The sequence below is a fragment of the Cavia porcellus genome, unplaced genomic scaffold, assembly GCF_034190915.1.
Source record: "Cavia porcellus strain 051 isolate PalLab524CR breed Dunkin Hartley unplaced genomic scaffold, mCavPor4.1 scaffold_17, whole genome shotgun sequence".
Taxonomy (NCBI): Eukaryota; Metazoa; Chordata; class Mammalia; order Rodentia; family Caviidae; genus Cavia; species Cavia porcellus.
In genome coordinates, this window is record NW_026947500.1 from 52,147,803 (window position 1) to 52,160,556 (window position 12,754).

Sequence of the window (12,754 nt, forward strand, 5' to 3'; positions counted from 1 at the left end):
TCATTACTATGACCTTCGCAGGCTCAGAGGTGATTTGTTATTTGCTATGTGCCCATCACTAAACTAGAGGCTGTCTCACAATACCATAACAGATCCTCACAAGTCCCAGCACAGGAACATGGAAATGGAAACTTACGGAGGGCTGAATGGCAGAAGTCAAATTTGAAGCCAAAACACCTTGATTCTGGTCTTAGCTCTTTATCATGAAGAAATTTAAACTCTTTTACATTTAACCTCACCTGGCACAAGAAAGTAACTCATTGAATCGACTGATTTTCGGGTGAGTGATTCTATCACTGGAAGTCAATATGGACAATTGGTGTACGTGAACTTGGGAATCAAACATGCTTGCCAACTTGTATGATTTGGTAAAAAATAAACCGTACTTCTAAGTTTCAGCTGAATGACAAAGACTGAATTCATAGATTTTTACTATTTCCAGCTCTTCCAAAAAAAATCATTGCAGTTATCTCTGAACATGTTTCTTTAGTAGCACAACTGAAAGGCCACAGAAAGCACTGGACACCACTAACCCCTCAGACCTCTCTGTAGACACCAAGTGGTTTCCTGGGGCCACCTATCCTGTGTGCAAATTTCCAGGCCTACACTGATGCATAGGACACATCTATGACCTCAAGCGCACCTCATGCTTGGAAAATTGAGACAGACTTCTCATCTGATGGTTAGGATGTATTACTCTCACTTTCCATTCCCAGGTAAGGAACACAATTTTCTCATGTTCTCAGAACTACCCAATGGTGGCTAATCTCATGTGGGCACTTTAGCCCATCAATCCATTGATCATTAAAAGACCCCAAGGCAAACATTAGATAAGTCCACAGTGACAGAATTGAACTCAAGATCAAGACTCATCCTTCTCCTGTTTGTCTTAAATTATACCTCTTCATTTCTGTGCACTTTATAACTAGATTTTAAGCATGATTTCTTTCTCATTTATTACTTTCTATTCCTCCTTTTGTTTCTTGTTTCTTTTTTTCCCACACTAACATAACATACCTTGTTTGAACTTTCCAACAACTCTGGGATTCATCAAGTTAATTCATATCATCATATTCTCTGAAAAAAGAAAACTGAGATTGAAATAGTTTAACCTATTCAAAGTTTCATGTTCTAGTAAGAATTCATTGGGGTTTAGATGTTCTGGATCTGTGAAACAGATTTTTACAATTCAAAATATTCAAGCCAAAGCTCTGGACAAGCTAAAGGAAAACCACCTGCTTTCATGCATTTCCCTGGTTGCCCTTACCAGCTCATGCAGACCATGGATGTGATCCAGTCTTACCTTCCTCCCTCAGCAGCACAGCAGGCAAGTCCAGCACCTTCGTGTATGATCAGCTCACAAATGCATTCTTCGAAGGAAGAAAAACAACTTTCAATTGAAGACTGGAATTTTGGCCAAAAAACTTAATGTTCTATGAAAAAATAAAGACTGTTGGTCTCAAAATCAACTCACAAACTCCTATCTTGGATCTTCTGGTTTCTTCTTATGTACCACTTATCCCATTTTAAACTTGATATTTTTCTGAAGTAAAACAGAAGTATTGAAAGGTGGCCCCACAATGTTCAGCCTGAAGATGATTGCTATGATAAGAAAATAAGAGAATCTCTACAATGCCTTATAGTTGGTTAAGAATGATAAATTATAACATCAATCAGGGTTATCATTACTGGGATTTTTTTCCTGTGGATTTGTTGGAGGCTCTAGGTAATATATCAATGTGGGGGAAGGCCAGTGTTGACAATAGATGCTTATTAATATTAGGATGAGCAAATAACAGCCAAAGTGACTCCAGTTCTTGGAATGATCCCTCCAATATGAAGATAAATAGAGTCAGGTCAGTAGTTCAACAGTTGAAGAATGCAAACCAGAAGGTTAATCTTGTAGTTATGTGGCTCTATGCTCTCAGAGGATGAATACTCTCTGGGAGCTATAAACCTCGATATCACCTAACAAGGCACCAGGTGGTTATCCTATTTGTGGGCCCCAGCTCTGCATGTGTGGAAGATCACGGGTGCTCTTACATTACTAGAAAATAATCATCCTTGAAAATACGCAAACAACTCAAATCATGACCTCTGGGACTGTAATTTCATATAAGTATTAAGAGATAAGTATTAGGAGATAATGACCTAGATTCTGTCATTAAATAAAGCAAGTAGATACCAGGAAATAGTCCTTCCCATAATTCATTTTAAAGATTTAAACCACTGGAAAAAAAATGTCAATTCATCCAAACGTTGATTGATGCCAATGGGTTTCAGCATAACAATAAGACCCAGACACAGATGCAAGAAAAATAAATATCAGTTTTGAACTTGTGGTGTTTAAGTCTAGTGGGAAAGACAGACACTAAACACCATAAAAAACATAATTATAGGTAGAACATATATAAGCCGCATAACTACAGCTAGGAAAATGAGAGACAAAAGAAGAAATTGACATGGATTGACCTAAATATTTTCTCAGAAAGTGTGTTCCAAAGAACAGCATGCGAAAGATTGCTGCCAATAAAATGAGAAGCGTGTGATAAAGGAACCAAGTCTCACAGAAGGGACATGCAGGGGTCTGCATGGCCTCTCCAGAACTCAAACTGAAACTTAGCAATCCTGCTGACTACTTCTCAGGCCTCTGGCGAAGATCAAGTGCAGTGACCATGTTAAGAGGACAACTTGAAGAGGTGATAGGTTGGGTTACTGTCATCACTATCATCATTTTAAACTAGGCTTACAAAAGTGACTCCTCTGCTGACTGGGTGCAAATACCTTCTTGCTCAGTTCCATGTGAGATGCCTTCCACAATGTCTGACACAGTCAAAAGAGATCTCACCAAGTACATCCATGCAGTCTTCCTGGCCTCCCGAGTGTGAGAAGCAAACATTCTCTCCATAAAGGACCTGCCCACGCTACTCTGTTATAGTAGGAAGAAGTGGGCCAGGACAGTGAAACCTAAGAGACAGCAATGTAACGTCACAGTTAGAGCACTTCACTGGTGCCTTTCCATAATCATTCTCTCAGCACAAAGCCTGAAAAAAACCACGCAACAATACAATGGCATCAGTGAGGTGGTAGGGTAGGAGACACAAGTCTTTTGTCCTCAACAAAAATAACTAATTAGATAATCATTCATAAAAGAACCTTTTCAAGGACTCAGGGGACCATGAAAGAATCTATGCAGCATAGTAAAGTCAAAATACAGGAAGTAGTCATACAGAAAACTGCACTGTAAGCCCTACGAGCATGGTGAGCATATCTGAGATGTCTAGAGATGGCACGGGACAGAGAAAGGCAGGAGCTATGGACCCCGACATATGAGGGGTCAGTAATCTGCTGTGCAGAGAACACTGGGGTTGCCACTGAGGCAGCCAACATCCATCCCCGCCACAGAGAGAGAGAGAAAGAGAGAGAGACCATCCCATCCCAGCTACCAAGAAGGAGCACCTGTGTGCTACCTCATGGCACTCCAGGCTGCTGAGAACCCTTGTCATTGTCACCACTGCCAACCCAAGCTGAGAGAGCTGACAAAGTCTATGCTATTCCACCTTCATCAGGGTCCAAACTGCCACAACCCACCCAGTCCATGCCTTGATGCCATCCTGTAAGGGAAGCCCTCTCCCCACCACGCTGGTCCACAAAGTCTGTAACAGGTGACCAGGGCACCAAAAGTACAAGCATTAATTAAAAAAAAAATCACTACAAAAAGAACACAATTATGTCCCAGTTGCAAACGACAAAGAAATACAGATCAGCAAATTGTCTGATGAACAGTTCAAAATAATTATTAGAGCAGAATTAAAATAAAGAGACTACAAAATATATATTAATGACCCTAAGCATTTGTTTTAGGAAAAGATAAACTAAATTGACACAATGTTGGGCAAATTAAGAAAAAATAGGGAGGATTTGTGTAAATTTATAAATGAAAACAAATATTACAGTTGGTAACTTAGAAATATAAAAGATAACAAAAGACAGTGAGGAACAATCATATGCCAACATATCAGATAACCTGGACTTACAGGTGAATTACTATAAACACAAAATTTACCTGCACTAGCTCAGAAAAAAATAGAAAACCTGAACAGATCAGCCTAAGTAAGGACATTAAACATAAACAGGCCTACCAAGAGACCACTTCACTTGTGAACTATAACAGACATTTCAGGAAGAATTAATGCCAGTTCTCAAATTCTTCCAAACAATTGAAAAGATGGAAACATTTAAAAATTTATTTTACAAGGCTATAATTACCCTCATACCAAAGCCAAACAAGAAAAGAAAATTACGATTCATGCAAATGAAATGTAAAAATCCTCAACAAAACACTTCAAATTTAACAACAAAGTAAAATGTTCATCTACAATTAAATCAGATCATTGCTGTAATTCATAAATGTTTCCATATATGCAAAAGTAAATGTTGTATATCTGCATCACATAATCAGAAAAATTTAACAGAATGAAAGTAATATGATCACTGCAGCTATGAAGAACTATTGAAAAACTAAGCATTCTTTTATGATTTAAAAGCTCTCAATGAGTAGGATATAAAAGAATTGTATCTCAACATAACAAAGGCTCCATATGACAACCTCACAGTTAATGACTTTAGAAAAGTAAGAGAATTCAACAGAGTTGTAAGATACAAAATCAATATACAAAACTCTAAAATATCTCCATATTTTAGAAGAATACTAGAAGCAAAAGAAGCTGAAAAAGAAAGTTTTAAATTCCAGTTAAAATAACAAAAATGCCTAGAAAGAAATTAAGAAAAGAATTCTGAACACTGAAAACTATAGGTCACTGGTAAAAGAAATTGAAAGAAAAAATGGAATGCTAGCCAGCGTTCATGGGCTGGGAGGATTAATATTGTTAAAAAGTCCATAGTACTCAAAGAGGTCTACAGATTCCATGACACTCCTATCAAAGAGGTCTACAGATTTCCTGAAATTGCTATCAAAATTTTAGTTTTCCTTTTCACAGAAATAGAAAAAAAATCCTCAAATTCCTATAAAATCATGAAAGACCTTGAATAACTGAAGCAATCCTTTGGAAGCAGGACAAAGTTTGAGGCATCATAATTTATGCTTTCACATTATAGTGTGTGCAGTACAGCAATATTTTACACAGTGTCAGACCACATCCACATACAGTTCACCTAGTGAAGTCCTAGCCATCTTATATTATGTAAGTGTATTCTGTGATGCTCATTTAATTAAACTGCCTGTCAATTAATTTCTCAGTACATATGGCCAGCATTAAGTTATACATGACTGCATATTACAAAGCTACAGGGACCAGAACACTATGAAGTTAGCACAAAACCACACAAATAGGCCAATCAAAAAGAAGAGACCCTAGAGAAAGACCCACACTTACAGTCAACTCATATTTTACAGAAGCAATAAGAACACACAATAGGGAAAAATCAAATTGGAAAGTCACTAGTAAATCATGTTAGGAAAACTATAAAACCACATACAATAGGAAAAAATTCAGCTCATAGCACTCACAAAGAAATAAACTCCTCAAAGCTCTAAGTAAAAGATCTGAAATCTAAAACTCCTAAAAAGGAAAAGTTTCTTGACATTGATATTGTCAGTAATGCTCTTCTTTTTTTTTTTTCCTATTGGTGATTGAAATCATGACCTCTCATTTGCCAGGCAGGTGTTTATGCCACTGAGCTAAATCCCCAGCCCTGTCAGTAATGCTTTTCATGTGACATCAAAAGCATAGGCAATGAAACAAAAAAATAAAACCAAGTAAGATTACATCAGTATAGAAAATCTCTGCACAGCAAACAGTTAACAAAATGGGAAAAGGTTTTTGTAAGCCATATGTCTGATAAATATTTCACAGCCAAAATATACAAGAAAATCATACAACTGAATTACAAAACAAGAAAATATATAGATGAACAAAAGACCTAAACAGGCATCTTTCCAAAGAAGACATAAAGCAGCCAGTGAATATTCAAAAACATGTTCAAAATCACTAGTCATCTGTAAAATCCAATTAAAACCACAATAAGAAGAATCGTCTCACACCTGTTAAAACAGATGTAATCAAAAAGTCAAGGTGAGTGTTGGCCAGGAAGTGGATCCAAGGGAATTCTTTTACACTGAGTGGCTTTGCAAACTACAAATGCAACAGGGTGGTGCCTCAAAATCTAAAAACATAACTGCTATATGATCCAGCAATTCCACTTCTCAATACAATATATATTTATATATATATATATATATATATATATATATATATATATATCAAAAGGAAATTATCCCATCTCAAGAAAATGTCTCTATGCCTATGTTCATGGCAGCACTATTCTCAATAGACAAGACATATATTCAGTCTAGATGTCCCTCATCAAGTAAATGGAAAAAAAGAAATGTGTTATACATACAGAATGGAATATCAGTCAGCCATAAAAAAGAATGAAATCCTACTACTTGAAACAACATGGAGAAACTTGGAGAGCATTGTGTTAAGTGAGAGAATCTGGCATAGGAAGAATTATCACATGGTTTCATTGACATGGGAAATTATTTTTAATGATCTTATTAAAGCAGAGAATATAAATTAGAATTGTTACCAGAGGACTGATGAAAGTACAATATGGTCAAAGGGCATATAATCACCATAGATAGAAGGAATGCCTTTCAAGAGACCTATTGTTCAGCAAGGTGGCTATAATTGATGGTGAGATATTATACTCTTGAGGAAGCATAAAGACAGTGAATGTTAAGTACTCTAACCACAAAAATATTAACTGGGTGAGGTAATACAGTTGTTAGGTTTAACTATTCCACAGTGCATACATGTTTCAAAACATGCACACCACAGAAAAGAAAAAAAATAACAATTTCATAGAATTTTAATAAAGACATATTCTTCATATCATTTTATGAGATCAACATACCTTGAAAATAAGACCCATCAAGGACATCACAAGAAAGGAAAAATACAAATCAATTTTTCTTATGAAACTAGATGTTAAAAAGCTAAATAAAATATTAAAGAATGAATTCCATCAATAAATGAAAATGGCAGTGCACCATGCCACAGTCAGATTATGCCCATCAATACTGCTGTTTGGTTTGTCATTAGAAAATCAATCAGTATAACTCATGAGAGTAATAAAAAAAACTCACAGTCACTTCAATAGATAAAAATAACACTCAGTATCTATTTTTGTATTTACTTTAAATCATACTAAGAGTAAAAGGAAGATCTCTTACATCTGATAGTTTAATCTTTAAAATCCAATGGCAAATATCATTCATAAAGATATGAATGTTTGATTTTTCCCATTAGCATCAGATGAGATGGCTCTCTAGTTTTACTCTGACCAAGTTGAAATTGGAAACCTACCATCATTCAGCACTCCCATCCTTCTTTTTTATTGATCTCAATATCAATAGTAGGTACTCCTTCCTCACTAGCATTCTTTATTTTTTCTGGTTTTGTTGTCTTCCTCTTATCACTAGAAGGGAAGCTTCAGAAGAGCAGGAATATTTATCAAGTTGTCCAGTGTGACATGGGACACACCACAGCATTCCTGTCTGAGAGTGCTGAGAACACCTCGTATCCTTACACAGTCTCTGACTGAACAGTACTCATTGAAAATGGTTGAATTAGCCAAATTCTTTTGCTGCTATTCTGTGAAGAAACTTGCATCTTATTTGAGAAATCCTCATAGACCTAAAAAGACTTCCATGTGCAGAGCCCTAAATAGAGTTTTGGAAAGCTATAACAAGAATAAGCACCGACAAATGATATATCAATTTAAGTTGGCACTTGAACTCATATGTCTTCAAACTTTCCACTAGTTTATCGATTATATCTTTCTTTTTTTGGTCTGGAAGAGTCTCTTTCAATGGAAATTAAGTAGACAATAAATTCACTTAATTCTCACTCTTACTGTAGATTGCATTCAAAGATGAGGTTTTGGTTCGTGGTCCAGGGGAGGGAACACAGGGCCTTCTCACTGAGCTACATCCCGGCCCCTTTTTACCTTCTATTTTGACACAGAGTCTCGCTGAGACACTGAATTGCCCAGGCTGGGCTCACATTTGTGATCCTCCTACCTTAGTTTCCCAGACTGCTTGGATTATGAGAATTGTTTTGCTACTGATTTGCTTCCAGATCCTAAACATTTTCCAGATCCTGCCCATGCCCCAGGCATTCCTACCTTGAAAGTAACATGATTTTTTGGTCAGTAACCAGGATTTTTGTAACATGTGTTGAACTATTACATAATTTTCCAATGCCTTCTTCCTAGAACCTCTTTCAAACTGGGAAGGAATTCCCACAGGACTTTGTTCTAATGGTGTCTAATTTATAAATTGAGATATTATGATCTATAGCATAAATATGTTACATACAAATGTTTAACCTAAAGTGAATAGTGTCGGTGTCGCTCCCGGCCGGCAGGAAGAACACACGACAAAGTCTGGCAGTGGACAACCTTTTCTTTTATTTTCTCTCCGTACAGCCTGCCCCGGGATCTCTCCCGGCCGAAGCCTCTGTTGGTCCGCTCCCCGCGGCTCCTTCCGTGCTTCTCTCCTCTCGCGGAAGAGGCACTAGTATATATGCAGATACAGCGCCCAATCATGTTAAAGCCGGCAATGCAAGCTGATTGGCTAACATCATTTGTTACTAGGCAGACTATATTGTTGAGCAGGTTGTTTACGCGGTAAGATCAACCAGGAAGCCATCTTAGCATGCTCGATGGGAGGGGTAATCTAACTCAGGCTTTACTCTTTACCACAGGCCGCATGATTGCTATATGCGGCGGCTCGGCAATGTGGTGGCTCCCAACAGAGTAGTTTCTTGTTTTATAGTTTTTACTTCACAAAATTTTGTACTCTTAAACATCATGGCATTTCTTAAGTTTATCACAAAATGCTTGAGAGATTAAAGTAAATATTTAGGACAAAATTCAAACAAAAAACTGCTGCCTCTTTCTCCCACCACCAGTCCGGGAATATCAAAGAAGTGATGGTTGATGGACCCTAGAACATAACACAGAGACTTTCGAATCCCTGGAGACATAAAAGGGTACATTTGAGCTCTGCTTGATCGTGGACATCATTTTTTTCCCTGTCTCTGGTACTTCTAATTTTTAGACTTCAAACTGTACCACTGGTTTTCTTTCTCCAGTTCATACAGGGAAATTATTGGGACATTTCTGCCTCCATAACCATGTGAACCAATGCTTTGTAATCATCTCCCTGTCCATAAATTCATCCATCCTAATGGTTCTATTGCTCCAGAAAACCCAGATGAACACTGACTTGGGGGCCAAAATTGGTTCTGAAAGATCCGAATTGTAAGATGAGCTTTCTGAAATGCTTTTGGTTTTTCTGGAATTAGTTTTCTAATTGTATTAAAGTTAGCAATGATGATTGTTTGAGCTAGAAAATCAGTCTTTCCTTACCTTTGGTATTTGTAGCCCTAACACACTCAGACTTACTCTGGAACCTGCAATGTCAGCTCTTTAGCTCTCTGGCTTTTGTATTATACCATGGGCTTTCCTGAGCCTCCAATTTTTCAGGACAGAAGATCCTGAGGCTTCTCAGGCTCCATAAACACATGAGCCAATATTTATGGTTTGTTAGTACTATTGGATATAAAATGAAATAGGACAAATATTAAAAAGTAATTTAAAAAACAAATTGTTCAGAATATACATATATGCAGAGAGGTATCCATCCAGGAAAAAATCTGAAAATTCCCTGTTCTCTTATCTCTGGCTGACATTGAGGATTTCTAGCAACAAGATTGATTCAGTTGATGGGTGGAATGGATTCAGGACAGAGAGGCAGCCATAACAACACAACAAAAGATGTTGGTTAATGAAAGAGGTTACTCATGAAAGAGGACTTCCAGAACTGCTGCAGGAAGTGGCAAGAAGATGGGAGAAGTGTCCTTGACTGTAATAAATTCATTTACATTTTATCCTTCCCTGTCCTTTTGGATTATACCGTGTGATGGATTTCAGCAGAAGCAGTCATGCATATTTACCTTGGCAGACATTAGTAGATTTGGCAAAGTGGCTGTTCCAAAACATTTCAACTGAGAATGGGTATTTTCCAGACTGGTACGCAACTGCGCACAGTCATCCAAACACTCATTGTTCTTCCCTACCCAGCCAAATGTTAGAGATAAAGGGATAGATTAGATTTTCCCTAACATCAAGGAGCTTCTAGCGTCAGCCTGCGATTACCATTCAGAAGAAGTGGAAAAATACAGTTTCCAGAGAGCACAAATATTGAACCAGAGAGTTTGAGTAGTGGTTCTGCCACTATCAACTATTTAGCAAGTCATTTGGTCCCTTTAAATTTTACTTCCCCTTTTAAAAGAACTTGGTAAATATTTTAAGAAAGATAAATGTAATGGAAAGTATAAATCACTGATAGTGCTTCATGGCCAGAGTCTATGCTTGGCAAATGCAAGGTTCCCTTCTCCTCCTCCTTTCCTTGGCTAAGAGGGAAGTGATGTGTATTCCTGAAGGATGCCCACTGTACACGAGAGATGTGGAAGAGTGACATCAGCTGTGTCCTGATTCTTCCAGGATGAAGAGTTTCCTGCCCTAACCAAGGTTTTGCCATCTCAAGAAGACAAAGCATGTGGGTGCCATTTTGTCTGTGTCCTTGGAAGAACTACCTCTGAGCTGTGGAGTCACAGAGGTGATGGCTTTATAGAAGATGAATGCTGCCTTGACCCAGCAGCACATGGAGAGTTGTCCCTTCAGTATTAGTCACCTGGGAGCACCATGAGGAGATCAAATAATAGAATCAGGCATACGATTATGAAACCTAAAATAGTAGGACATCCACTGAAATCCATCACAAAGAAGATTAACTCACAAATACAGGTCTCAAAACACAGAGTGCAAAATAAAACACCCAGCATTTTGATGGTAACTCTACTTTAAGTTTTCTAAGGAAACCTCAATTCAGTAATCCATGTATTAATTTAATATTCCCACCAGCAAAGCATGAGTGTATCCTTCTCCCCATGCCCTCAGCAACATTTATTCTTCTTCTTGGTAATTTTATACTCTGTGGAATACTAGTAACCTGTTAAAAGGAGATAAATCCTATCGTTTGTGGCACAGATGAATACAGAGGATATTATACTAAATAAACCAAGCACAAAAAGACAAATAGAGCACGACCTTGCCTCTGAGGAACCTAAAAATGTTGAATTCATAGAAGTAAACCAACAGTTATCGGGGGCTGGAGTGGAGGGAGACAGGTTGGAGAAAAGGACCACGGTGGCCCAAAGTTACAAAGTTCTGATTACACAGGAAGAAGAAAGCTTGAGTGGCCTCTTTCACATGAAGGAAACCACAGTAATGAATTTTATACTTCAAAATTACTGAAAGGATATATTTTCAGTGCTTTTAAATACAAAAAGTAAGTCTGTGGGGTGATTTTCAGCCAAACAATGATGCCCCTGTGAGATAATGAAATTGTTAACTTGCCTGATTTTAATCATCCCATACACCGGAACCCTATCAATATGCATACATGATTATTATCTTTTAATGAAAAATAAGTTTCAAAAATTTCTCAGCCCCTAGTTATGCATTTGACTTTACCATTAAAGCCCTTTACCTCTTTGACTAGGGATTTAGCTCAGCAGTGTAAGCACCTGCCTGGCAAGTGAGAGGTTGTGAGTTCGATCCCCAGTACAAAGAGAAAGGAAAAAAGAAAAAAAGAGAAAGTCCTTTACCTCTATATAAAATGTCAAAGAATATAAAGTATAAAGTTAAATAAAATAAAGGAAGTGTATGGTGGGTGATGCCTATAATCTCAGCAGTCTGAAAGACTGTGGCAGGAGGAACCCATGTTCAAGTTCATTTTGGACAACTTAGTGATTTAGCAAGAACTTGGCTCAAAATAAGAAATAAAAGGGCCAGAGATACAGCTCAGGCTGAGCATTCTCTGTTTAATCCTCTGTACCTTAAAAAAAGAGTTCATAATTGAATTTTAATTTAAGTTTATTTTCATTATGTAAAATGAAAATTTAAATAACCTCATCATTTTTATACATAACTATCTGTTCTTCATGAAGCAAGAGGTATCCCTGGGAGGGAGATGCCTACAAAGGCAGTAGGTTTAAGAGCTCTTTCAATCTCCAGCCCACGTCAGTCTCCAACTGGAAGTTTAGGGAGTATTTCACCCCTCTTTCCTCGATCACCTTTGATCATCTACTGTGAGAATCCAACAAGAGGCCACAAGGAAAGGAACCCAGGTGACAGAACCCACACAGTGCTCCTCCTGCAGCCTGGGAGACCTGAGCTGGAGAGAGCAGGGATCTGCAAGGAGCGTGACCACTGTGACTCAGCCTCTGCATATTGTATCATATGGTATCATATTGTATCATACCATAGCATACCAGCAGTGCAGACTTCAAAATAATCAATATGCCTGTTGGTGTCTAGCTCTGAGCAGGTAATCAACACCCTGGAATAACATAACTATCAATCATTACATCAATGGAATTGTTAGCCAATTATGCCTTCATTATTTTTATACTTTTGACACATAATTACAGATTCCTGGTGTTGTAGTCGAGGTTGTGTAGAGAGCAATTAGAATCAGGACATGGAGTTTATAATATTTTTACGATGGTCACCCAGAGTTAACACAAAAAAAATGCAAGAAATCTATCCACAATACTAAAGACATAGAATACTTAACCAAAAGCCTGAATCCCACAGC